Source organism: Panthera pardus, unplaced genomic scaffold, assembly GCF_024362965.1.
Source record: "Panthera pardus isolate Hobbes unplaced genomic scaffold, ASM2436296v1 HiC_scaffold_17, whole genome shotgun sequence".
In the NCBI taxonomy this organism is placed as follows: domain Eukaryota; kingdom Metazoa; phylum Chordata; class Mammalia; order Carnivora; family Felidae; genus Panthera; species Panthera pardus.
The window spans coordinates 77171928-77198970 of record NW_026526732.1 but is presented as its reverse complement, the minus strand read 5'-3'; positions in this window follow the sequence as shown (position 1 = coordinate 77198970).

Here is a 27043-nt window from a genome sequence, read left to right as displayed (position 1 = left end):
TCAAAGCTGGAACAATTTAACTGACAAAATAAAGTATTGGATTATATCTCAAAGTATAACAAAATTTCCATAAGCCCATAATGATTTAAAGAAGTGACTGAATTAATAAACAAATGGAAGAGAAGAGACAAATCTCCCATGTAGAAAAATTTCAAATAATCTATGTAGACACTCCACTCACAAAGGATAGCATAGGTCCCTGCTCCTTAAATGTGGCCTGCACACAGTGACTTCCTTACAAAGAGAATAGCATGAAAAAAAGGGAAATCAATAAGTACAGTGGAGAAACCTGAAAAAACTAACTGAGCCAGGTTATCAAGGTCAATATCAACAGTCATATTGATAGTACATATTCTTAATATGATGTCATAAAAATGGCAATTTACCTCTGTGCCTTCCCCAAACTCATAACTTCAGCCTAATCATAAAAGAAAAAAAAAAAATCAGACAAAGCCTAAGCAAGGGGCATTCTAAAGAATACCTGACCAGTTTTCCTCAAAACTATCAAGGTCATCAAAAACAAGGCAAGTCTAAGAAACTGGCACAGCCAGGAGGAGCCTAAAGAGGCTTGACAACTAAAAGTAATGTTGCATCCTGGAAGGAAATCTGGAATGGAAAAAGGACATTCATCAGATAAAAATTAAGGAAATCAGAATAAAATATTGACTTTAATAAATAAGAGCAGTATTAGTTCATTAATTGTTCCAAATGCACCATAACAATTTAAGATGATAATAATAGGAAAAACTATGTTTGGGTATATGGAAATTCTCTGTACTATCTTTGTAACTTTCTGTAAATCAACATTCTAAAATCACAAGTTTATATTTAATTTAAAAACCGTTAAAGTATGGTTAAGATCACTTATTTTTTTGTTAACTCTTTTTCAAGCTAAAATTGATGGTATTGGATATGGGGTTTATAAGATTACTTCTATTCCTAAAATTCTGTGATTTTATGACATAATCTACTAAGAAATTTATCATAAGCAAAAAATCCTAAGAATATTAGCACTAACAAAGGTCTGATTTCTTAACAAACAGCCCAGTAATTTTATTAACTTTCTTGTTCAATTTAATACCTATATATTAACTAGAAAAAAACTAACTTAACTTACATATTTTTTCCTGACAATAATCAATATACAGTGTTTGCCAGATCTTTCCTCCAACAATCATCACAAAAGCAAAAAGTCTCTTCTAATGTAGAGTGTTTACTGAGAATGAACTAGCACAGCATGGGAAAAGAGTGGTTATTTTTAAGCAGGCCCATTATATTCCTCTCGAGAGCAATGGTGTACGTATTCAAGTAAATTCATTAGGAGACTGGGCGGATGATGAAAGAATATGACTGAAAGGTACTGCTGTGGTTTCCCATTAGTAAGCTGGATGACCAGTGGCAGACTAGCCCTGTGGGAACACCAAGTATGAGGAATAGAAGGAAAAAAGAACTTCCTATTTCTTCTCTAAAATGAGAGTTACCATTTCCTAATGCTGTACTATAAGTAATGGATGGAGGACAGGCAGTGTGTGGCAATTATTATGAAGGTTCTCAGATGGGGGCTGTGAAAGGGGATGGCTGATCTGCATTAAGACCATAAAGTGGAGGAAAAACTCTTGAGTAGTTGTAGCTGACACAAAATATGTCCCATATTTAGTCAATTGAACAGCACTAGAGTTCAGTCTGTGACTAATTTACAAACAATGGTCTACTGAGTGTGGGGTAAGAAGACTCAGTGAGCTACTGTTGCTAATATGTCTGCTTCAGGCAGAAAAGGGGGGATCTTTATTATTATTATTAAATTGGTAGCTTTACTACTCACATCTTTAAAAAAAAAACTTTCAAGAGGAGATTTAAGAAAAGCTGAGATAAAACTGAGTTGAAATCCAAAGAATCTTGTTTGATTTATGCAATCAGTATTTTAAAATTCCAGATGAGCAATACATGTTTATTAAGCACTTGTTTGCTCCCGTGTTATATTCTGCTCTTTGGAGATTATAAGAGGAATGTAAAACAAGATCCCACTACTGTGAGGTAACTTGACCCCAATCTAACAGCAGAACCAGAGCAGGTAATCAGACATGGAAAATTAGAGAACCCAACTGTTTAGAAATATCAGGGCAATAGGAGGTCAGAGATGGGCTTACTGGAGCAAAGGCCTATAAAAAATAATTAAAAGTCTGATTCCTAAAATATGTTTTAAAAACACATTTATATTGTTTATGGATGCTTAAAGAGGATTAGGCAATAAATGATACCTAAACAAAGGTTTAGGTCCCTGTCAGGTTGTTCAGCATTATACACAGATGGGCATCCAAAAATCTATGTTCCCTCAGTCTTCCCATAGAATCTCAGCTTCTTCCAGCTACTGTTCATTGCTATCAAAGCCATGGGAAGCCATTCCTGTATCCATTTTGGGGGAGCAAGGGTGGATTCTTTACTCTTCAGAGTAGAGAATTTAAAGGAGAAAAAAGACTTTGTTCTTGCCAATACCTATCACTTCTCAAGGCAAGATCTAATGCATTGTTTTTTTGAAAAATCACCACTTATAATGAAGAAGTGAAAGAATAAAAGAGGTGTAAGGGATACTATATCATACCTTGTGTACATAGGTTTGTGGTGCTAAGGTATTCGAAAACGGTGTGTTCATCAAATAGGTTTTTATGTATTATTTCTGAACTATCATGTTTATGCTGTCTCTTTAATAAAGAAAAATCTTGGTTTTCTGTAGAAGTTATTTTCACTTTCAATTCTATCAGAATTATCAAAATTTGCTATTATGGGAGACATGATTAATGAGATAGTCTACTATTTAGATACTCTTTTTATAACTCTGTTCTTTTTAATCATCTGTTTGCTCTCTGTAGTATTTTTCTCTAGTAAATGCTTCATATTTTAGTCTTAAACTAGAAATATTTTAACAAAAGGCATTGTTTTAAGAGGATACAAAATGGTTTTCAAAATATAACTTTTTAAAGATTCTACTTCATGCAAATAAAAAGCCCAAATATAGCTTCAGTGCTGTTATAATGAATAAAATGAGAAACTCCCACAAAGAAATAAAAAAAATCCTACTCCCAGATGAAGACCTGCTTATTCGTGGCAGCACAGTGAAAGAATGTGCTCACGCCCCGCCAATTCTCAGTAACCAGGTTTTCTCCATAACACTTGTTCTAGATGCTTTCTTCAAAGAAAAGAGATCCTTTTCTAGAAGCAGCCCTCTCTTTAGAGACAAATCAGTCTATGGTGTTTGTGTGTGGTGGCAGGGGAGGGAGAGAGGAGGTGCTCTGCACCCTCTCCCTCGAAGACTTGACTCATCCCATTTGAGGGCCATTTATTTTTGTTGAGCCCGTGGTAACAAGGTAAATGACTAAAACAGGCATATTGTGTTTTCCAGAATGCTATTATTCCTTTGATTTTATCTTATTGGTTTATTATCAAGATTTTGTATGAAGAATAAAAATAGATGTTTATTTATTTATTTTGAGAGAGAGAGCATGAACGCATGAATGGAGGAGGGGCAGAGAGAGAGAGAATCCAGAGAAGAGCTCAACGTGGGGCTCGATCTCACACCTGTGAAATCATGACCTGAGCCAAGGCCAAATAGTCAGACGCTTAACCAAGTGATCCATCCAGGCACCCCAAGAAGAAAAATAAAAAATAACACAGTATATTATATTAAATATTAGAATACAATGTTTTCTGTTCAATACATTTCACCTCCATAGGCAGAAATGTAAAATAACAAATATGTGTAATCTAGTGAGACTGGTTAAGGGATAAGGAAGTACCTCTTTATTTTTTTTTATTTTTTTATTTTTTACCTTTCAAATCTTATTGACTTATTTTACTTAGAATTATACCCTTTAGGTACATCCATGTTGTTGCAAATGTCCACATCTTGTACTTTTTTTTTTTCAATATATGAAGTTTGTTGTCAAATTGGTTTCCATACAACACCCAGTGCTCATCCCAAAAGGTGCCCTCCTCAATACCCATCACCCACCCTCCTCTCCCTCCCATCCCCCATCAACCCTCAGTTTGTTCTCAGTTTTTAAGAGTCTCTTATGCTTTGGCTCTCTTCCACTCTAACCTCTTTTTAGGAAGTACCTCTTTAGACAAATTCCACACATAATGATAGTTCTCAAATAAACTTTTCATTCATTTGAAAAACATTCATGCCAGGCACTGCTTTAGAGAAATAAAGCTGAATAAGGTCTAGTGTTGAACTCTGTTCTCAAGAAATTTACTAGCTGGCAAAAAGGGCAAATATGTAAATAATTAACTGTGATATAATATGATACATAGCATCAGACAGGCAGAAACAAATCACCCAGAATTGCAAAGTTTGACAGGCACAGGGAGTGCGTTGTGCCATGGTTGCTGGCAAACTAGTTGCCAGGAGGTGCTGATGACAGATTATTCAAGCTCTGTGTACATGGCAGCTCAATAGACATTGGCCAATGTAATGAATGGATGGACTTTGATGTCTTCATTAGGAATTATTAATTCATAAAACAATGTCTATTGTTCTGACATTCATGGCAAAATAAGAATTATGTTTGTAAATATTCCTTAGCCTCCAAGTTACATTGTTTTAATTTTCTGAGAGTTCTTAATGAGGACAGTTAAATTTAGAAGGAAAGAGTCATCACACTGGGTTAAAAAGCACATGGCATTCCATGGCCTTGATGATTATGACACTCACAGATGTGCTTAATGAGTTTAGAGCAGCACAAGGTAGAAGGTTCCTGATCGGCCAAGAACTAGCAAAAGCAATACAATTTCCTACAAGGAAAGGGATAAAGAACAACCACTGTTTTTCAAATTTGTGCTTTCAGAACAACATCCGATGTGTTTTTTAGAAATGCCTGAAGTGTTTTTAAGTTAATGTTTCTATTATGGACTGGTGTCCCCCCAAAATACATGCAGTGAAGCTGTGAACCCCAGTGGCTCAGAATGTGACTGGTCCTTTCAAGAGGTGATTAAGTTCAACTGAGGTCCTCAGAGTGAGCCCTAATCCAACTTGACTGATGTCCTTATAAGAGACTGGGACACACAGAAGGACACCAGGGGCACATAAACATAGAGGAACCACCCTGTGAAGAGGTAGCAAGAAGGCAGCCATCTGCGAGCCAAGGAGAGACATCTCAAGAGAACCCAACCTTGCCAGTGCTTTCTTCTTGGACTTCAAGCCTCCAGTACTGTGAGAATACACATTTCTGTTGTTTAAGCCACCCTGTAGCATCTTGTAGCCCAAGCAAACTAACACAACTCCCCAATTATCCTCTCTCCCCCAACCAACAGAAAATTCTGATTTAACTGAGGCTACACAGGCACAGATCTGAATGTTTTAAATGCACACAGATGAATCCCATGCCAGCACACCTACAATCTTGAAAAAGGCAGCAACCAAGGAGAACTATGTGTTTTGCCAAAGAGATCTCCTTCCTGCTGCATACCTTCACCTATCTCCTGCGTATGATCTCAACGGCCACTGTGCTTCTGCTGTTGTGGTTTGCAGAGGTTTGGGACCAAAGATGTCTGCTCGGACCTGACCCCAGTCATCACACAGATGGAGCAGAGCAAGGGAACAAGAAGCCACCTAGACCCATCTATGAGAATGGGGATCCTAAATACTTCCACACTATGACCCTGGAATTCAAATCTCATGTATGTGCTGCTGTGCCAAAATTATTTCCATTTGGCTGTGCCTCTCTCTTGGGGCTCCTTTTAGTTCTCTAACTCTAGGTTTAGTTAAGTTAATCAAGCACTCCTGGAAAAAAAAAATTGGTTCCGTTATCTGGGAAGTTCCTGCAGAAACAGTTCTTTTATAGATCAGGGTCTTCAAAATCTGACACTAATGATGTAAACTTGTCCCAAGGCACCTGTGTACTTGGTAACAGAGTGAGCCCTCAAGCAAAACTGTGAGGTTAGAGAAATCTGTCTTCAACATTTTAGCCTCTTCTGTTTGCCATTATCTCAGTGAGGCCACTCACTAATCCTTGCTCCAAATGGAGGTGGCTCTTCTGCATTCTACTGACAGTTGATTTGGACAAAGTCCTCCCCAAATTCATTAATACAGTCATTCACTCAACCAATACTTACTGAGTTTCCTCTCTGTTGCAGCTAGACCCTGAACTAAGCAGCAGAGATATAATAATATTTTCTGTTCTTAAATAGATTGTAACTCCGTGCAGGGAGAGGGGATAACAGCAAATACTGTTACCAAAGAAGATACAATTACACTGAGATAAAAAGGAGCAATGGTGGAAATAAGGGCTATGAGGGTGAAACCCAGAAATGCAACTGAAGGAAATACCCCAGGGGAAGGGGAAAAAGTCCCCTTCCAAGTTCAAGCAAACAGGGATGCGGCTAGCTCAGGAAGCTTCGGCTAATGGGCTGCAGATGAGAGGGCAGCAGACAACTCTTTGGAGCATGAATCCTAAGAGGTAGGAGGGAACCAGACTATGCAGGACCCTTATAATGGAGCTGGAATGGGGGGTGGCTCCCTTTTCATTAAATCATCTGGTTAATGAGAAAAAAGATCAGCACAGGTGGCTCTCTTTCATTAAATCATCTGGTTAATGAGAAAAAGATCAGCACACCGTTTGGACTCCAGTGTGATCATTAATAGCTACAGAAGATTTACTGACCAAATAAAATTCAAATTCCTATTGTAGGTGGTGATAGAACCCGGACTCTTGACATGACTATTGTTTAGCACAAAAGCAGTATTTGAAATTAGCCCAAGTATGATAGGTTTTTTTCTTAAGCAATCCACATGAGACTATTTTTTTTTTTTTATTGCATCAGATGTCAGAGGATGATATCCTTTTATCCACTACCCAAATAGATATTATTTTTTCAACCAAATTTAGCAACTGGAAAATGTTTATACATTTAGGAATGTCACTTATCTGAAATAGCAATATCGAAAGTGGATGTGTTCGATAGAGGTCTTTTCTGAGCTGGCCTTTTGTAGAAGACTTGTCTGTACACGCCTGGCTTATCTCCCCCTAGAAGATGAAAAGAATATCTAATCCTGGAATAGGAACTGTTTCAGGGCTGGCTACACCCAATCCCCACCTCTTTTCTCTTAGAAAGCAAAACTATACATTTCCACACCAACAACAGCCAGTTAGCAGGCACAAATGCTAAATGGGAAATTAGAGTGGGTGAGACAGACTACTAAAATTTTGACTATCCTACTAAATTTAGTCAAGGAAGATCCATCTATGCCAATTTAAAATGGTTTCCAGGAGCTGCCTGATCACACATTCCAGCAAAAGACAGAAGACCAAAATAGAGAAAGGAAATATAGTTATTCCCTGAATCTAAATGTGCTTCTAATTAAGGTGTCTGTCCACACCCTGCTCTCCAGAAGAAATAAATAGCTCTTTTCTGCTGGACAAGGATTACTATGTTTTGTGATGAATTCACTCTGGCTTGCTGACTCTTTCCTTCACTTCACCATACAGACCCAGATGAGCTGGAGCTGCAGAAGGGGAAGGAAATTCAGAACTGCCATTATGTCAGGGAGACATCCCACCAGTATTTTTTCCCCATGAATTGCAGTTCAATATTAAAATGCACCAAGTATACATTTCTTTTAAATACATTAAGTCAACTCCTTCTGTAGTACTTCTCTCTCTAGCTCCAGTTCTATATTGCAAAGACTGCTTTATCAATATAATTAATAGTTTCTTTTCACAGATAGGTTTTGTTTCATGCTTCAACTTCCACCAGCATAAATAATAATGTTAGAAATAAATGATCACACAGGTGTGACTTTGATCTGCAGATTTTTAAAATGATATTTGCATTATTCTATTTTATAAACAACCACCACATAGAGTGTGTTTTCAGTTGTGTGCACATTGCCATAATTATATAACTCATGGCTTTGGAATCAGGACTCTAAAATAATGTAGTTCCACCCCTGACTTTCTACATAACCTTGACAAAGACATTTACCATGTCTTGGCTCAGTTCCTCTATCTGTAAAACAGGGATAAAAAATATTGACTTTACTAATAGGGCTATGGTTCAGATTAGTTATCCCAGCTTTGCAAAGTGCTTTCAAAAATCACCGGGCTGAAAAAATCACACTCAGGCAAAGGATGTACTTATTCTGCCCATCCTTCTAAATACCATCCTTTCCTACTAAATTATTCACTCTCTTCTCTCACATACTAGATTCTCTCAGGTGAGAAGATAGCCTAATGGCAGATGTCATCAGGCACCTCTTCTGAACTAATCTCATGAAATGTGAAGCAATACATAATCAGTAACTAAAATAAACAAAGGTAAAATTAGATTCTGACACCAATGGCCTCTTTTCTTTAAGATTACACTGAGTTTTTTAGACTTCTGTTTTTTATATTATGTCCATACTGTCATTATACTCATCATCATCAATGTTTATTGAGTGTTAACCAGGTGCGAGGCACTTTGTTTAGCTTTTTAACATCGACTAACTCATTTAATCTGCAAAGCAATTCAGTGAGTGAATTGTCATTATCCTCATTTTACTGGAAAGGTTACAGGGGGGCTTACAGGGATCAAAGAGCTTGAAGTCACAGGACTTGTAAGAAATAGAACTGGAGCACAAATTAAGTTCTAACTGACCCCAGACACTCAGCTTTAAATAACTTTGCTATATTCCCATCATGCTAATCTTTGTGACTAACTTACTCAGCAACCAAAAGTAGGGTTAAAATGTAATGCAATTGTGGAAATAAAGAAGACATCAAGAAGCTGATATTACTGCAGGTGTAGAAAAATGACCCCAAACTAAAGCAGTTTTTAAATTAAGAGAGTCAAATAAACCTATACTTAGCTGAATGGAGAAAAGTCAACCCTTGGAGAGAATATAGCTAATTCTTCCAATCATATAGTAGCACAAATAGAATATACTTTTACGTTGAATGTATCCAACATATTATTTTTCATATGTCTGCTAAATTATTTAAAAATGTAGTTAATGCTTTTAAAATAAAAAAATCTGTCAAGGGTGTTTAAAAAGACATTGCATTAAGTTGAGCATTAAAATAAATGAATTTTAAATTTCCTTCTATCTCAAAAGTTCAATGATTCTCTGAATGATTGGTGAAAATATAAATGAAATGAACAGCACTGTTCTGTGCAATCTCTTGTATGAGATCATTTTCACATTTCTCATGGAAGCTTTTTAAACTTCTCCATTCCCCATTAGTCTCCTATAATTACTCAGAATTCTTTCCTCTCCCTAGGTAACTTTCATTCATTCTTAGATGAACAGACAATTTGCCATCCACACCAGGACATTTTTGATACTGAAAGGGGACCATAAAATTTGTAATTATACATTGTTATGGGAAACATTTATTTATTAAAAATAAGTTGTTTTCTTCTAATTTCATTGGTGTATTTATAATTCAAATGATTCTTCTGTCAATCATAGTAGTTTTCATCAAGTGAGTTCTCTAACTTTATGATCCTTTTTACAGTTCCTGCTGGTTTAGATGCTACAAAATTTAATCTTCCTCAATTTTACTCCATTCTGGCAAAGAATATAAATTCCTTGTTAAGAGACAATTCTCCATGGGTCTCCCACATTATTGACTGCCTTCAGAATGACACGGAATTGTCTTTTGTTCTAGACTACCTTTTTAAGGATATTTATATGGAGAATAACCTTGAAAGATAAAGATAATGTCTCCCTCCAGAGAAGATGTCAATATTAGAAGATAAAGAAATCATCTCTCTCTGGAGCAAAGTTCAGGCATATTTACCTCCCCCCCCATTATAAAATATTCAGGCCCTCTAACATCAAGATTTCTCTCCTGCAACACAACTCATTGTGTGTGCAGGGGTCACCTGGGGCTCTTGCATCAGATATGGGAATTAATGCATAAATGTGAACAATCTGGCTATTACTATTGTTGTAATTATTAAACTGCCCTTCACCTCTGACCCAGAAGGCTCATGTCTTCTACCACCATCCATGAAAACTGGTAGGCCAACATATGAGCTTGAAAATAGGGTCAAACTTCAGACTTTTCATAGTTCTTGCTAGCTGGTATGATGAGAATAGCATGCTGATAGAGGTAGGAATTTGTAGAAGAAAATGAGGGAGACTATTTTGGGCCAATTAAAGGAATTTGAGGAGAGTCCATAAATTATTTGGCCAGCTGGGCAATGAATGGTCCTCCAATTCATCACCTGTTAATGAGGAAGAATTGAGGAGGTGCTTATAGACTAGGTCCTGGGATAACAGTTCAAAGATATCCACCCAGAGGTGAAGATGGCAGTAGAGTAGGAGGACCCTCGCCTCACCTTTTCCCATGAATACAAGTAGATAACTATCAAATTATCCTAAATACCCCAGAAATCAACCTGGGAGAGAAAATTCCACAACTAAAGATGAAGAAGAGGCCACATTGAAGAAAACACAGTTTGAGAGAGAAACAAATGGTGGCCACTGTGGTGGGGAGGGAGCTGTGGTCATGGAGAAGGGTGAGAGACACACTAACACACAGGGGAGCACACAGGGAAAATGACTCCCCATAACAATTGGCTTGGACAGTGAGAGGGGCTGAATTTCATGAGTTCTTGCAACCAGTGGGGCTAAAATCCTAGAGTTCTAAAGATTAGTGGGCTTGGCTCAGGGAGAGCCTGGGGCACTGGGGCTGCTCTTGGAGAAAAGGCAGGGCAAACAGCCTGTGGATATACAGTAGGAAAATGGCAATCTCAAGAGCACTTAGGGCATACAGTCGAGAGGTTATTTGCTTATCTTGGAGAGTGTCCTAAAGAGGCAGAATTCACAGAGAGACCCTTCCTGGAACAAAGGAACTTAGGTGCCATAAGTCCCTCAGCATAAGCACAGGGCCACGTGTAGGACTCAGTGCAGCATGGACACTTGCTACGTAACTTGCCTACATCAAGCTCCACCCTCACACACCAGTGGAACCACCCTTCCCAGTCATATTTGCCTCAGTCCCAGCAGCAGTAGACCCCTTCTCCCAGAAGACAGGCACAAACTCCTGCCTGCATGGTGTCTCCAACCGAGGAGTTTTGTGGAGCCTCAGTTCTGGCAGGGGTGGTCACAAGTCTCATTTCACAAGCAGACTAAAACATACATAGTTAAAACATGCAACATTCAGGCCAGGTACCAAATACTGCCCACAAGAGGCAAAGAGAGCCTCTGCAGATGACTGGCCTGGCAGATAAAGAAGCCAGGACATAACAGCAAAGCACACACAGCACACATTGGAGACACTCTCTGAAAAGCTAGGCACTGGGGAGCTAGGCATGACAGGGCACTACAGGAACTCTTCTTTATAAGGCCATTACCTTCAAGAACAGGAGACATAGGTGACTTTCCTAACACACAGAAAAAGGCACAGAAACTTAGACAAAATGAGAAGACAGAGAAATTTGTACCACAGTCTTCGAAAAGACCGTGGCCAGAGATCTAAGTGAAACAGATATAAGTAACAATTCTGATGTAGTATTTAAAGTAATGATCATAAGGATACTCATTGGACTTGGAAAAAGAATAGAAGACATCAGTGAGACCCTGCACACAGAGATACAAAACTAATCAGAGATGAAGAGTGCAATAAACAAGATTAGAAACATGTTTGATGCAAGGAACAGCAGGCTGGAAGAAGCAGAGGGATGAATTAATGACCTAGAAGACAGAGTAATGGAAAGTAATCCTGCTGAAAAAAAGAGAGAAAAAAGAATCATGCAAAATGAGAATAGACTTAGGGAACTTGATGACCATCAAATGTAATAACATTTGTATTATAGGAGTCCCAGAAGAAGAAGAGAGAGAAAAGGTGGCAGAAAATTTATTTGAAGAAATAATAGCTGAAAACTTCCATAATCTGGGGAAGGAAACAGATATCCAGATACAGGAGGCACAGAGAACCCATGACAAAATCAATAAAAGTATATCCATACCAAGGCATGTTGTAATTAAATTGGCAAAATATAGCAATAAAGAAAAAAAATTTAAACATAGCAAGACAAAAGAAGGCAGTAACATATAAGGGAAACCCCACAGGGCTATGAGGGGAATTTTAAGCAGAACTTTCCAAGCCAGAAGGGAGTAGAATTATATATTCAAAGTGCTAAATGGGAAAAATCTACAGATAAGGATACTCTATCCAGCAAGGCTATTATTCAGAATAGGAGAAATAGTTTCCCAGACCAAAACACACACACACACACACACACACACACACACACACACACACCTAAAAGAGTTCATGACCACTAAACCAGCCCTGCAATAAATATCAAAGGGGAATCTTCGAGTGGAAAGGAAAGGCTAAAAGTGACAGTATAAAAGTAGGAAACACAAAAGCAGTAAAAATGAATATTTTCATAAAATATCAGTCAAGGAACTCACAGAATATAAGGATATAAGATATGGCAACATGCACCTAAAACATGGGGAGGAGAGGAGTAAAGGATGGGCTCTAACTTAAACAGCCATCACCTTAATATAGACTGCTATATGGGGGGCACCTGGGGGGCTCAGTCGGTTGAGCGTCCGACTTCGGCTCAGGTCATGATCTCACAGCTCATGAGTTTGAGCCCCGAGTCGGCCTCTGTGCTGGTAGCTCAGAGTCTGGAGCCAGCTTCTGCTTCTGTGTCTCCCTCTCTCTCTGCCCCTAACCCACTTGCATTCTGTCTCTCTCTGTCTCAAAAATAAGTAAACATTAAAAAAAAATAAATATAGACTGCTATATGAAGATGTTATATACAAACTTACTGGTAACCACAAATCAAAAAATATTAATAAATATGCAAAGAGAAAGAAATCTAAAGTTATCACTAAAGAAAAGCAGCAAACCATGAAAGAGAAAAAGGATCAGAGAAAATATTCAGGAACAACCACAAAACAGGTAATAAAATGGCAATAAATTCATATCTATCAATAATTACTTTGAATGTAAATGGACTAAACATTACAATAAAAAGATGTAGGGTGGAAAAATGGGTATAAAAAACAAGACCCATCTATATGCTCCTCACAAGACACTCATTTTAGACCTAAAGACATCTGCAGATTGAAAGTGAGAGGATAGAGAAACATTTATCACACAAATGGATGTCAAAAGAAAGCTAGAGTATCAATACTTATATCAGAGAAAATAGACTTTAAAAGAAAGACTGTAACAAGAGACAAAGAAGGACCCTACATATAACAAAGGGGACAAACCAACAAGAAGATATATCAATTGTAAATATTTATGTACCTCACATGAAAGCACCCAAATCATAAAACAGTTGATAATAAACATAAAGGAACTAATTAATAATAATACAATAATAGTAGGGGACTTTAATGCCCCACTTACATCAATAGATCACCCAAACAAAAAATCAACAAGGAAACAGTGACTTTGAATGACACACTGGTATCAGATTGATTTATCCATTTGTCCATTGAGAACATTCCATCCTAAAACAGCAGAATCCACATTCTACTTAAGTGCACATGAGATATTCTCCAGAACACATCACATATTAGGCCACAAAAACATGCCTCAATAAATTCAAAAAGATTAAAGTCATACCATGCATCTTTTCTGATCATGATGCTATGAAACTGGAAGTCAACCACAAGAAAAAAATCTGGAAAGACCACAAATATATGGAGGTTACACAACACACTACTAAACAATTAATAGGTCAACCAGGAATAAAAGAACAAATAAAAAAGTACATGGAAACAATGAAAATGAAAACATCGTTCAAAACCTTTGAAATGTAGTAAAAGCACTTCTAAGAAGGAGGTTTACAGCAATACAGGTCTACCTCAAGAACAAGAAAATCTTAAACAAGGGCTCCTGGCTGGTTCAGTCAGTAGAGCATGCAACTCTTGATCTCAGGGTCATGAGTTCAAGCTCCATGTTGGCATGGAACCTACTTAATTTAAATATATAAAAATAAATAAAAAGAAAAAGTAAATTCCCAAATAAGCAACCAAACCTTACCTCTAAAGGAGCTAGAAGAAGAATAACAAACAAAACCCAAACCCATCAGAAGAAAGGAAATGATAAAGAAATAAGTCATAAAGATACTAAAAAAAATTAGAACAGACCAATGAAAACAGAAGCTGTTTTTTTAAAATCAATAAAATGGATAAACTTCTTTATTAATAAAAAAGAAAAAGGACCTAAATGAATAAAATCACAAATGAGAAGGGTGCCTAGGTGTCTGCACTTTTAGCACAGAGCCCACTTGGGATTCTCTCTCTCCCTCTCTCTCTGGCCCTGCCCCACTCTCTCTTTCTCTCAAAATAAATAAACAAACATTTTAAAAAATCACCAATTAGAGAGGAGAAATAACAACCAACACCACCGAAATACAAACAATTATAAGAGAATATTATGAAAACCTATATGCCAACAAATTGAACAATATAAAAGAAATGGATAAATTTCTAGAAATATAAAACCTACCAGAACATAAACAGGAAGATATAGAATTTTGAACAGACACATTGCCAGCAAAGGAATTGAATCAGTAATCAAAAATACCCAAGAAACAAAAGTCCAGCACCACATGGCTTCATAGGAAAATTCTACCAAACATTTAAAGAAGAGTTAATATCTATTCTCAAACTATTCCAGAAAACAGAAAAGGAAGGAAAACTTCCAAATTTATCCTATGATATCAAAATTACCCTGTTATCAAAACCAGATGAAGACCCCACAAAGAAAAGAGAACTATAGGCTAATATCTCTGATTAACATAGATGAAAAAAATCCTCAACAAAATGCTAGCAGACCAAATTCAACAACATATTTTTAAAAAATCATTCACCATGATCAAGTGGGATTTATTCCTGAGTTGCAAGGATGTTCAATATTTGCAAATCAATCAACATGATACATCACATCAATAAGGAACGAATAAGAATAATATGATTTTAATAGATGCAGAAAAAGCATCTGACAAAGTACAACACCCATTCATGATAAAAACCCTCAACAAAGCAGATTCACAGGGAATATACCTCAACCTAACAAAGGCCATATATGACAAACCCCAGCTAATACCCTCAATGGGAGAAAAACTGAGAGCTTTTCCCCTAACATCAGAATAATGCAAGGATGTCCACTCTCACCACTTTTATTCAACATAGTATTAGAAGTCCTAGCCACAGCAATCAGACAACAAAAAGAAAAGGCATCGAAATCAGTAAGGAAGAAGTAAAACTTTCAATATTTGCAGATGATATGATTCTACATATAGAAAATCCAAAAGACTCCACCAAACAACTGCTAAAACTAATAAATAAATTCAGTAAAGTCTCAGGATACAAAATCAACATACAGAAATCTATTGTATTTCTATATACCAAAGATGAAGCAGCAGAAAGAGAAATTAAGAAAACAATCCCATTTATATGAGCACCCAAAACAATAAGATACCTAGGAATAAACCTAAGCAAAGAGGTGAAAGACCTGTACTCTGAAAACTATAAAACACTGATGAAAGAAATTCAAAATGATAACAAAGAAATGGAAAGACATTCCATGCTCATGGATTGGAAGAACAAATGTTATTAAAATGTCGATACTGTCCAAAGCAATCTACACATTTAATTAAAATCCTATCAAAATACCACCAGCATTTTTTCACAAAGCTAGAACAAACAATCCTAAAATTTATATGGGACCACAAAAGACCGCAAAAAGCAAAGCAATTTTGGAAAAAAAAAAAAAAAAAAAAAAAAAAAGCAAAGCTGACAGCATCACAGTTCTGGACTTAAGTTTTATTACCAAGCTGTGGTAATCAAAACAAAATGGGACTGGCACAAAAACAAATACATAGAGGAATGGAACAGAATAGAAAACCCAGAGGGGCACTGGGTGGCTCATTTGGTTAAGCATCAGACTCTTGATTTCACTCAGGGCATGATCACATGATTCATGAGATCGAGACCTGTGTCAGGCCCTGTGCTGACAGCATGGAACCTACTTGGGATTCTCTCTCCCCTTCTCTTTTTGCCCCTCCTCCACTTGCTTTTCCTCTCTCTCTTTCTCTCAGAATAAATAAACTTTAAAGAAAGACTAGAAAATCCAGAAATGAACCCACAACTATATAGTTAATTAATATTCAACAAAGAAGGAAAAATTATCCAATGGGAAAAAGATTGTTTCTTCAACAAATGGTGCTGGGAAAATTCGTCAGTTACATGCAAAAGAATGAAACTGGACCACCTTCTTACACTATACACAAAAATAAATTCAAAATGGATTAAAGACACAAACATGAGACCTGAAACCTGAAATCCTCAAAGACAGCACAGGCAGTAACTTCTCTGACATCAGTTATAGCAACTTTTTTCTATATAGGTCTCCTGAGGCAAGTAAAACAAAATCAAAAGAAACTATTGGGACTGCATCAAAATAAAAAGATTCTGCACAACAAAGGAAACAATCAACAAAACTAAAAGGCAATCTACTGAATGGGAGAAGATATTTGCAAATGATATTTCCAATAAAGTCTTGGTATCTAAAATACATAAAGAACTAATACAACTTAAGACCCCAAAAAACAATCTAATAAAAAATGGACAGAAGACATGAATAGATGACCAACAGATACAGGAAAAGATGCTCATCATCACTTCTCACCAGGAAAATGCAAATCAAAACTGCAATGAGATACCACCTCACACCTGTCAGAATGGCTAAAATCAACAACACAGGGAAAAACAGGTGTTGGAGAGGATATGGAGAAAGGTGAACCCTCTTGCACTGTTGGTGGGAATGCAAACTATGCAGCCACTCTGGAAAACGGTATGGAGTTTCCTCAAAAAGCTAAAAATAGAACTACCTTATGATCCAGCAGTTACACTAGTGGGTATTTACCCAAAGAATACAAATACACTAATTCAAAGGGATACATGCACCCTAATGTTTATAGCAGCATTATTTACAATAGGCAAGATACAGAAGTAACTCAAGCACCTATATGTATACAAACACACAAACACACATACACACACACACACACACACACACACACACACACACACACACGTATACAGTCTTTTATTTCCTTTGTTCATTTGTTTTGTTTCTTAAATTCCACATGAGTGAGATCATATAGTATTTGTCTTCTCTGACTTATTTTGCTTAGCATTATACTCTCTAGCTCTACCCACGTTGTTGCAAATGGCAAGATTTCATTCCTTTTTATGGCTGAATAATATTCCATTATATATATATATCCCACATCTTCTTTATCCATTCATATAATGCTGAAATAAACAGACTGTAATAATCCCTTTGAAATAGTGTTTTTGTAGTTTGGGAGGTATATACTCAGTAGTGTGATTACTAGATTGTAAGCTCTATTGTAGTTCTATTTTTATCTTTTTGAGGAACCTCCATACTGCTTTCCAGAGTGGCTGCACTAGTTTGCATTCCCACAAAGATAGGTGCCCAAAAGGTACCTAGGTTGTTGTGAACCTTCATCCAGACAGGTATGCTTTATTACCAGTTAGGCTATCAACCTTAAGGCTTCCACATTGTGACAACTAGTATTAGATTCATCCTGAAACTGCAGAAAATTCCATCCCGACAGTTACAGAGATGAACACCTATGCAGTGTGAGAGAAGGAGAATTGGCAGAAACTGTGTCAGAGACCAAACTAATTGTTTGTGTTGGTATCACATGGGAGAGACGGGTGTGGGGTACATAAAGACTGTTAAAAAAGAATGGCAACAGCTGAAACATCTTATTTCTCACTCCTTTCTGCAGGCTCTCAACCCAAACTTAGATCCATTCAGAGATGGTAGAGAAAGGTCTTGGAGTTTTTGCAGTGGGTCTTGGCTGGCTTTGGATGATCTTTGACCCTCATAGAGTGATTTCTCAGAAAGAGACAAATTCTTAAGGGAAATGACAGCTGAGCCACTGACTGGTATTCAGTCTCTTACTGCCCAGGCTGGGTTTACAATGCTGATGAAAGTGAATCAATAGAGAATGAGAAACTAACCCAAAAGATGCTAGATATGTTTTTACTGTCAGCCCCACTGCCCTGGAAAACTCCCCTCTTAATGTTAAAATTGGGCAAAAACTTAAGAAATGATATAATAATGGGGCAGACAGTGACCCATATTAAAGAGATTTCTTTTTTAAAACTTATTTTTGTGTGAGTCAGGCACGTGTCACCAAAAGATGCAAACCCCATAGCCCTAGCCTAAAAACAGTATGGTTGTTACTGCTAAATCAAGGAGCCCTCAAGGCAGAAATAGACAATGTCACAAATAAAAACCTTGCCACTCAACATGGGGCTGTGGAGGAGTACAGAGACAAAACATTGGAAATTTGCCTGGTTGAGCTGCTAGCAGTGACTACACTGCTTGAAACCAAACCTAAATATAATGCCCTGAAGTCACAGATCTCTCTTCTTAAATGCTCTCTCATCCCTTCCTCCTCACCCCGCCTCCATTGCTTTTAGAAAAATGATTAGGGGTAAGGCTGAGGTGTCCGTGTCCCAAAAGGCAAATCAAAGGCCAAGTACAACCGTGTGAATAACGTGGGGAATTTCAGGATGGGAGGGATTAAACTTATATAGCCATCTTGACTAGAGACAACCTAGTTACTATTCTACTCAGACCTGTGGAAGGAAAACATACTTAGATTTAGCTAATGAGATTTGAGCTGGGTTCACAGTGGGAAAGAAAAGACTTTGTGATACCTTGGGGAACTTTGGACAAAATCAATGTACTGTTGCTATTTCATCTATATCTGAATATATAGTAAAAATTGAGGTGTTCTATCACAGTTCTTCCCTATCTCATAAAGGCTGGAAGACTCCTAATTGCGAAGAGCCACATGGAGAGAAGTGATAAAGAGACCTGTAAATTTCTCCTCAAATCATCTCCCTGTCCCCTCCCACATGATCCAACAGAAACAGATAGCATTCCAGGGGGGAGACAGGGAAATGACAGCCTTGAGGGCTTGACTTAGAGATAGCAGGAGTAGTAAGGGATGCAATATCTCAAAATAGTAACCCTACATGGCCAGTGAAAAACGCTAATGGGAGCTTGAGACTTACTGATTTCAACTGCTGTTCCCAGTGCCCTGGCTGTACAGACATTGTGACTTTAACTGAAGCCACTGCACAAACTGATGGCACCTGGTACCACATCTTAGACATTGCCAACACCTTCTTTTCTAGATCATTGGTACATTTGGACTAAAATCAATTCACATTCACATAGCATATCCTTCAACATACATTTACAACATTCTCCTTGGGAATATCATGATTACCAAAAGTCCCTACCAATTGCCAGCAATGGGTGAGTCGGGATTAGTACAAATGCCTCTACCTTTTGATATCCAAAGCTTTCACTGTGTAGATAATATCCTTTAGTTGATAAATGAGAAGGCTCAGTTTCAGCTACTCTGACTGCAATATTATCACATATCTGCCAGCAGGGGTAGTTGATAAATACTGATGAAATTCAGGGTTCTGTTCTCTGAGTAAAGTTTCTCGGGACTATGTGGGTGGAATGACAATTTTCATTTCCTTTGGCAGTAAAGGAAAAACTGCTGTTTCTGACCTCTAACCACCAAAAAGGAGAACAACATCTTATTTGACTTTTTAGTATTAGAGACAGTATGTGCCTCACTTGGGCATTCTACCTGGGTGTTTATATCGGCTAACTCACAAATTAATATCCATGGGGTGGGGGCCCAAGTGAACAGGTTGCATTAGAACTTTTCTGGCAAGCTGTGGAGATTCTCAATCTTTTGGGCCTTGCATTCCAAATAATGCTTTTGAGATACAAGTTTCTGTAACTGTTGATTTTTCCACTTGAGCCTCTAGTAAAGTAAGACAGCCACCACCCAAAAGTGTCTATTTTAGTTTTAAATTTGTCACCTCTCTGACATGGCTATTAGGGACACTCTAGCTTGCTACTGAGAACTTGTTGAAACTGAACACTTGACCCATGGAGGCCTTGTAACTCTCCATGACCTGCTTCTCATTCAGGGGTGAGAATGACTTAACTAACAATATAGGAAGGGCCTAACAAGCCTTGATTGTCACACATGAAAATGGTATATTCAAGAACACAGCTGGCATGGTTTGAGTAATATCTCGCCTTTATGAGAAAAAAAATGACAGCTGTTTCTTTGGTGGAAACTTTATACCCTACTCTGTCACCTCAAGGAAACTGCTGGCTCATTGGGTCCTTCAGTTCACTGAGATTCATCTAAGTGCTGAGCCTAGTTGACTAATGGTTTGGCTAAGCTTAACCTAATAATGTCTGCTGGGTTGCATGGCTTTTCAACCTCAACACCAGCTATGCAAACTAAAAATGAACGTGGTTGCTCCACTCAGTAAGTAGAACTCAAAATCTTTATAGCTTGAGCCAATATCTCTTTTAATGAGCTTTGTTATATTTTATAAACTCAGGCCATTGCCAATAGGCTGGCTTTTTGGTTTGCCACTTGAAAAGCTACAGAGCAGACAACTAAAGACAACCCTATATTTTCCATTTCAGTTGAGTAGGCAATTGTGTCATTACCATTTATGAAATAATCCACCCTTTTCCCACTAAATTGAACTCCCACTCATAAAATACAAACTTCTCATATACCATGAGATTTCAACCTGTTTGTCTCTCCCTGTGACCATACTGATTATGGCATGTAGAACACCTGGTAACGAAATTTCCCCATCACTATTCATCTATTTCCTGAGTATTTTGAGGCATTTATTTCTTGATCTGTACTTTAAAGTGATTTTATCTGGGGCACCTGGGTGGCTCAGTCGGTTAAGCGTCCGACTTCGGCTCAGGTCACGATCTCGCGGTCTGTGGGTCCGAGCCCCACGTCGGGCTCTGGGCTGATGGCTCAGAGCCTGGAGCCTGCTTCCGATTCTGTGTCTCCCTCTCTTTCTGACCCTCCCCCGTTCATGCTCTGTCTCTCTCTGTCTCAAAAATAAATAAACTTAAAAAATAAAAATAAAAAAATAAAGTGATTTTATCTAATGCTCCCAAAATTTTATTCTTGGAATTTCATTTAAATTATGTATTAATTTTGGAGAATTTATATGTTAAATAAATTTATAATAATAACTTTATAATAATAATAGTCTTTCTGTTTGATATGTTTTTCTATTTATCCAAATATTCTTTGTATGCCTTCTAATTAGTCTATAGTTTTCTTTAAGTCTTGTGCTTTTATCAAATTTTTGTCAATTTTTAAAATTGTTTTCTTCATTGGTATATGTGTGTTTGTTGATGTATATGACTGTTATAAGGGAGATATTTCCCCTAGTTTATTTTTTAGGTCTTTATTGCAAGAGTAGAGGAAAGCAATTCGCTTATCTTTTGTCCAGTTACTTTACCAATTTTTCTTATTAATTGTCGTATTTTACTAGATGGTCATTGGTTTTCAGGGATAAATCTGAAAACTGTCTATGTCTTTTCCAACACTGTTTCTTTTATTTTCTTGATTACATTTGCAAATTATTCCAAAGAATGCTGAATAGTAATAATAATAACAGGAATCTCTGATTAGTTACAGAGACTATATAGCATAGGGCTAAGAAAATGGTTTCTTAAGCACTAATGTGTAACTTTGAATCACAAGCTTGCCACTTGCTGTTTGTGTGTTCTTAGGCAAGTTATTTAACCTTTCTATGCCTTGGTTTCCCCATTTTTAACATGGGAATTAAAATAATATCTATAACATAGGACTTTTGTGAGAATTATTATACATAAAATGCCTAGAACCATCCTTGCACATAGTAGGTACTATCAAAGTGTTAGCTTTTTTTTTTCTTAATTTAAGTGAAAGTTTTGGTGTTTCTTTGCTGGTTAGAATGATATTTATTGTAGGCATGTGGTAAAGCAATGCAATCAAGTAGTTTCTTCTCCACTTTTGTGGAGTTTTTATTTGGAAAAACTGCTTTATTTTATTAAATGCCTTTTTAGCACCTCTTTACATGAGCACATAGTCTATTTACTGATGTCATAATGGATCATACTGATATTGAATCACCTTTGGATTTGTGAGCTACCTCTTAGTAATAATGTAACATTCTTTTGATATATTCTGTTTACCAATACTTTATTTAGAATGTTAGCATATATTTATAAATGAGTTTTGTTTTGGGGTACTATATTGGTGATTGGTAAAATTTTGTTAGTGAATTTGTGAGATTTACAAAATAAATTAGGAAGATTGCTAGCTTCTTCTGTGGTTTGAAATAGTTTAAATAACCTGAACTAAACTTTATTCTTTAAAGGTTAGATAAAACTTGGCTGAGAACCTATCTGGCCTTGTAGTCTGTTTGAATGGTACATCTTTATTCACCTTTTCAATCTTGTCTTTGGTAATTGGTCTTTTCAAGGATCCTACATTTTTCTAGATCAAATTCGATATTTTGTCTTTTGCTAGGAAATCATCCATCTCCTCCAGGTCTCCAAATTCATTGTCAAAATATATATGTGGTCTTTTATAATTCTTTTTAATCTCTTCCATATCTATACTTCTGTCTACTTTCTTATTTCTAATCTTATTTTTTCTCTCTCTGCTATAATCGGGTTTATCTGTGTTATTGGTCTTTTCTAAAAACATATTTTAGACTTATTTTTTACTCCTTTTACTATAGTTTTGTTTTTTACTTAATTAAATCCAGGTCATCTTTTAAATTTTCTTCTATTTTCTTTTGATTTATTTTGGTATTCCTTTTCTAATTTTTTAAGATGAATTCTTAGTTCCTTTACTTTCTATTTTTCTTCAATACTGAGGGCATTTAAGACTATTTATTGGGGCACCTGGGTGGCTCAGTTGGTTAAGCATCTGACTTCGGTTCAGGTCATGATCTCACTGTTCATGAGTTCCAGCCCCGCATCAGGCTCTATGCTCACAGCTTAGAGCCTGGAGTCTGCTTTGGACTGTGTGTCTCCCTCTCTCTCTGTCCTTTCGCTGCTTATACTGTCTCTCTCTGCCCTTCAAAAAATGAATAAATGATAAAAAAAAAAAAAAGAAAGCCTATTTACTGATTCTTCCTGAGTGCAACTTTTGCTATGTTTTGTAGATTTGGGAATGAAGTATTCTCAATTTCTTTGCTTCCCAGATGGCATGTAGTTTTTTCTTTCACTTCCTCACTGACCCAACATAATATTTCTAGAAATATTTTTTAAGTAGTGAGACTTTCTGGTTATCTATTTACTGTTTATTTCAAATATGATAGATTCATGACCAGAGTTTGTGACCTATGAAAAGCTGAAAATACCATAAATAAATTGAACAATTTGTGGTCATATTCATGATCAATTTTTGTGAAATTTCAAGACTGTATAGAAATTATTATCCTCTTCTTAAGGAATATAAAGGTCTATTTATACCTATAAGATTAAATGTATTAATTATATAATTCAGTTCATCTATATCTTTACCGTTTAATTTCATCTACCAGAATTGTCTACCCAAATTCTGAGAAAGGTATACTGAAGTTGCATACATTCATATGACTGCATGAGAATCACTGTCTTCAGGTACACATATGTGAATTAATAAGGACTCCTTGTAGAGTGTTGATTAGGACTACATTCAGTAGTGAGTATGGGAAAGCTCAATAAATAGTGACTAAATAGCAACAGATTTATATAACAAAAGGTTGTAGGTAGGTAGGCAGGTAGGTCTAGGGGGTGTATAAGAACTCAAGAATGCCATTAAGAAAGCAGGACCCTTGCTTTTCTGTTCTGCCATCCTTACTAAAATCTAATACAGTTCTGGGACAACTTCTACTTTCCATACAGCAGAAAGGAGGAAACAGAAGAGGCAGCACCAAGAGACTTCAATGCTTATGTCCCATTGGCCAGAATTAAGTCACAGGGGCACCTATAGTGAAAATGGAGTCTGAAAAAAAAAATGCTTTTATATTTAGCACTTCTAAAATGGAGGAAGTGAAACTTTTTTTTTTAAATGAATGGGTGTTGTGGTGGTCAACCAATAGTATCTGCCACACATAAGAACTGTTAAGAAATATATTCAGAATTCAAAGTTTTAATAGTTGCTCCTTCTTGCTTTCCTTGGTGCTGCTTCAATATCCCTTCATCTCTCTCCTTATTTTAAAAACCCTAATGTCTTTAGCGTTAAAGACATTAATACCTAACTCACGGTGTCTCTGGTAATCAGAAGAATTGGAAAGGGGAATACTTTACTGAGTTACACAAAAAAATCCTTTTGGGATTTTGACTGGAGTTACATTAAATCTATAAATCTATGTAGGAAGAATTCAGGTGTCATGACACCTTCCCATGATGAGCATGAGATACTTCTCTATGTTTAATATCCTTCAAAACCATTTCATAATTTTCCATATATAAATTTACACATTTATCACTAGACTTATTCCTAAATATTGTACTTTATGTTTTTAATTATTATTATAAATTGTGCCTTTATAGTTATTTCAACTGTTTCTTTCTGGTTTATAGAAGTGCAATCAAGTATTTTTGTGTATTGATCTTATGTTCAGCTACTTGCTTAACTCCCTATTACCGTTATTATTTTATTATTACTATTAATATTATTTGCGGGATTTCAAGTAGATAATTATATCATCTGAAAATGAGTTTTTCTCTTTTCCTATCTTTATGACTTATAATTAATTCCTTTCTATGTAGAACTGGTTAGAAACTCCTATACAATGTTGAACAGAAGTAGTGATGTGTTGATGTGTTGTGGAAATAAAGTTTAAAATTTTAAGAGGAAAATATAGATGAATGTTTTTCTGACCTTGCCATAGAAAATTATTTCTTAGACTATCACAAAAATTTTAATAAGAAAGAAAAGGTTAAAACTTGGTATTATTTATAATAACTTTTATAAGTCAATAATAAAAATACAAAAAGTAAAGACTCAATAGGTATTTTACAGAAAAGAAAACATATCACTAAAAAACTTATCAAGTCAGGCTCAATCTAACTCTATCTAATTCAGGGAAATACAGAAAAAAAAAGAGTGCAAAGGTTATTTTACATTCATTCAATGGGCAAAAACTTTTATGTCGATAATACCAAATATTGTAGAGATTGTAGATCAATGGAATCTTACACATTGATGGGATGTAATAGGGAACAATCACTTACTTTGGAAAACAATTTAGCATTATTTTTTACAGTTGAATATTTACATATTCAATAAACTAGCAATTTGAACCTAGGTATTTACCCAAGGGAAGTTTAGCAAATGTATACCAGAAAACACTTAGCAGCACTATTAATAATAGCACAAATCTGGAAACAGCTCAGATGTTCAATGACAGGAGTCTGAATAAGCTATAGCATAATTAGAGAAATATTAAATATCAATGAAAACTAATGAACCAAACTACATGTAACACATGGATGAATCTTACTATGATAATGATGAGTAGAAGAAGGAAGTCCCAGAAGATATATACATTATGACACCCATTTTATAAAATTCAAAAAGAAGCAAAACTAAATAAAATATTTTTTAAATAAAATATGCATATAATATTTTGTCTTTAAGGCAGGGCAAGCATAAATAAGAAATTGAAAATAATGACTATTCTAGGGCAGACAGAAAAAGAGAATTGGAAACAGAATTGGATGTATATTATATCCCAGCTCTTGAGTTGAGTAATGGACTCATATAATTTCATCATGTTGTTAAAGTTGATAAATAATTGAAATAAAAGCCATGAATAAGCAATAATGGTAGTATGTCTTAAACCAAAGATAATAATTAGTTCTATGTGGTGCCTTAACATAAAAAAATCAAAATCATAATAACGAAAACAACAAATAAATAAATTAAATAAATTCCATTTACAACTTCTACCCCGCCAAACTGGTGGAAAATTTAAATTCAAGTATTTGGAGGATTTCCCTACCCATACCCTATAAAGTCCTGGGGTCTTATCAGAATAAAAGCATTGTAAAGAAACCTCCAACCTCTCAGCCACTATGGTTATTACTGAGATGCCCATTGTCCAAACTAGGTCCATGTTGCTCTGTTTATCATGCTTTGTAGTCTATAAGCAATTTTTCCTTCCATCTATGACACAATCCTTCCTAGAGGCAAAGGAACACAAAGTCTTTCATACCTTCTAGGAACTGAGCAGGAGAAGAAAAAAAACATGGAGAAATGATAACAAATTAATAACTAAAAGAGTTATTCTACACCACTAAAAAGAAAATGTATTCTCTATTATATTTATTCACCTATGAGACATACTTTATTAAGGCTACACTTCTCCCATCAGATTTTCTTGGTTAAGTTCATTGTACTCTTCTGAATAAATTAAGAAGATTCTTACTTGTTACACCACTAAAACGTTTGCTGTGCCTTTAAACCCAACTCTTTGGTGACTGAACTTGAGGAAAAAGTTAATTACAATTTTACATGTAACCTTATTTACTTCCAGAACCAGAAACTGTTGCAATAAATGAGAAAATGAGTAAAAGCACAGAAAACAAATTAAGAAAACTGTCATATCAAGTGGGAAATGGGCCCTTTGGCAAATTGTTTTTATTGCTTTTTCCCCTGTTTATCTGAACATAGAGTTTATTAGTATTATATTGCCAAATGAAGCAGCTGAGTCTAGTTCAAGCTTATTACTAATATTATCATTCATTAATAATAAATTTATAAGTCAAATAAGTATTTCATAATATTTGCATGATCCAAACTGTGACCTACATTACAGCTATTTAATGAAAGATGATCTTGGGTCAACTTGCTAAAAATCAACAGTGCTTGCCCTTATAACATAACTTCATCCTCTCACCCTGACATGTTTTTCTTACACCGATTAATGAGCTCTTCTATTTTTGTCTTTTCCATGTTTAACTTGCACAGAGAAAAAAACATCTAAGTTGATACATCTGAGTGTCAGGTAGAGAGGAGCTGTGGAGCAGAGAGAATTTTGAGGATTAAATTTGCAGGGCAGCTATGGAAAGATAATGGTATAACCTATAAGAATAGAAGAACTCTCCCATTAAGGGAGGGAGCAGAAGACAAG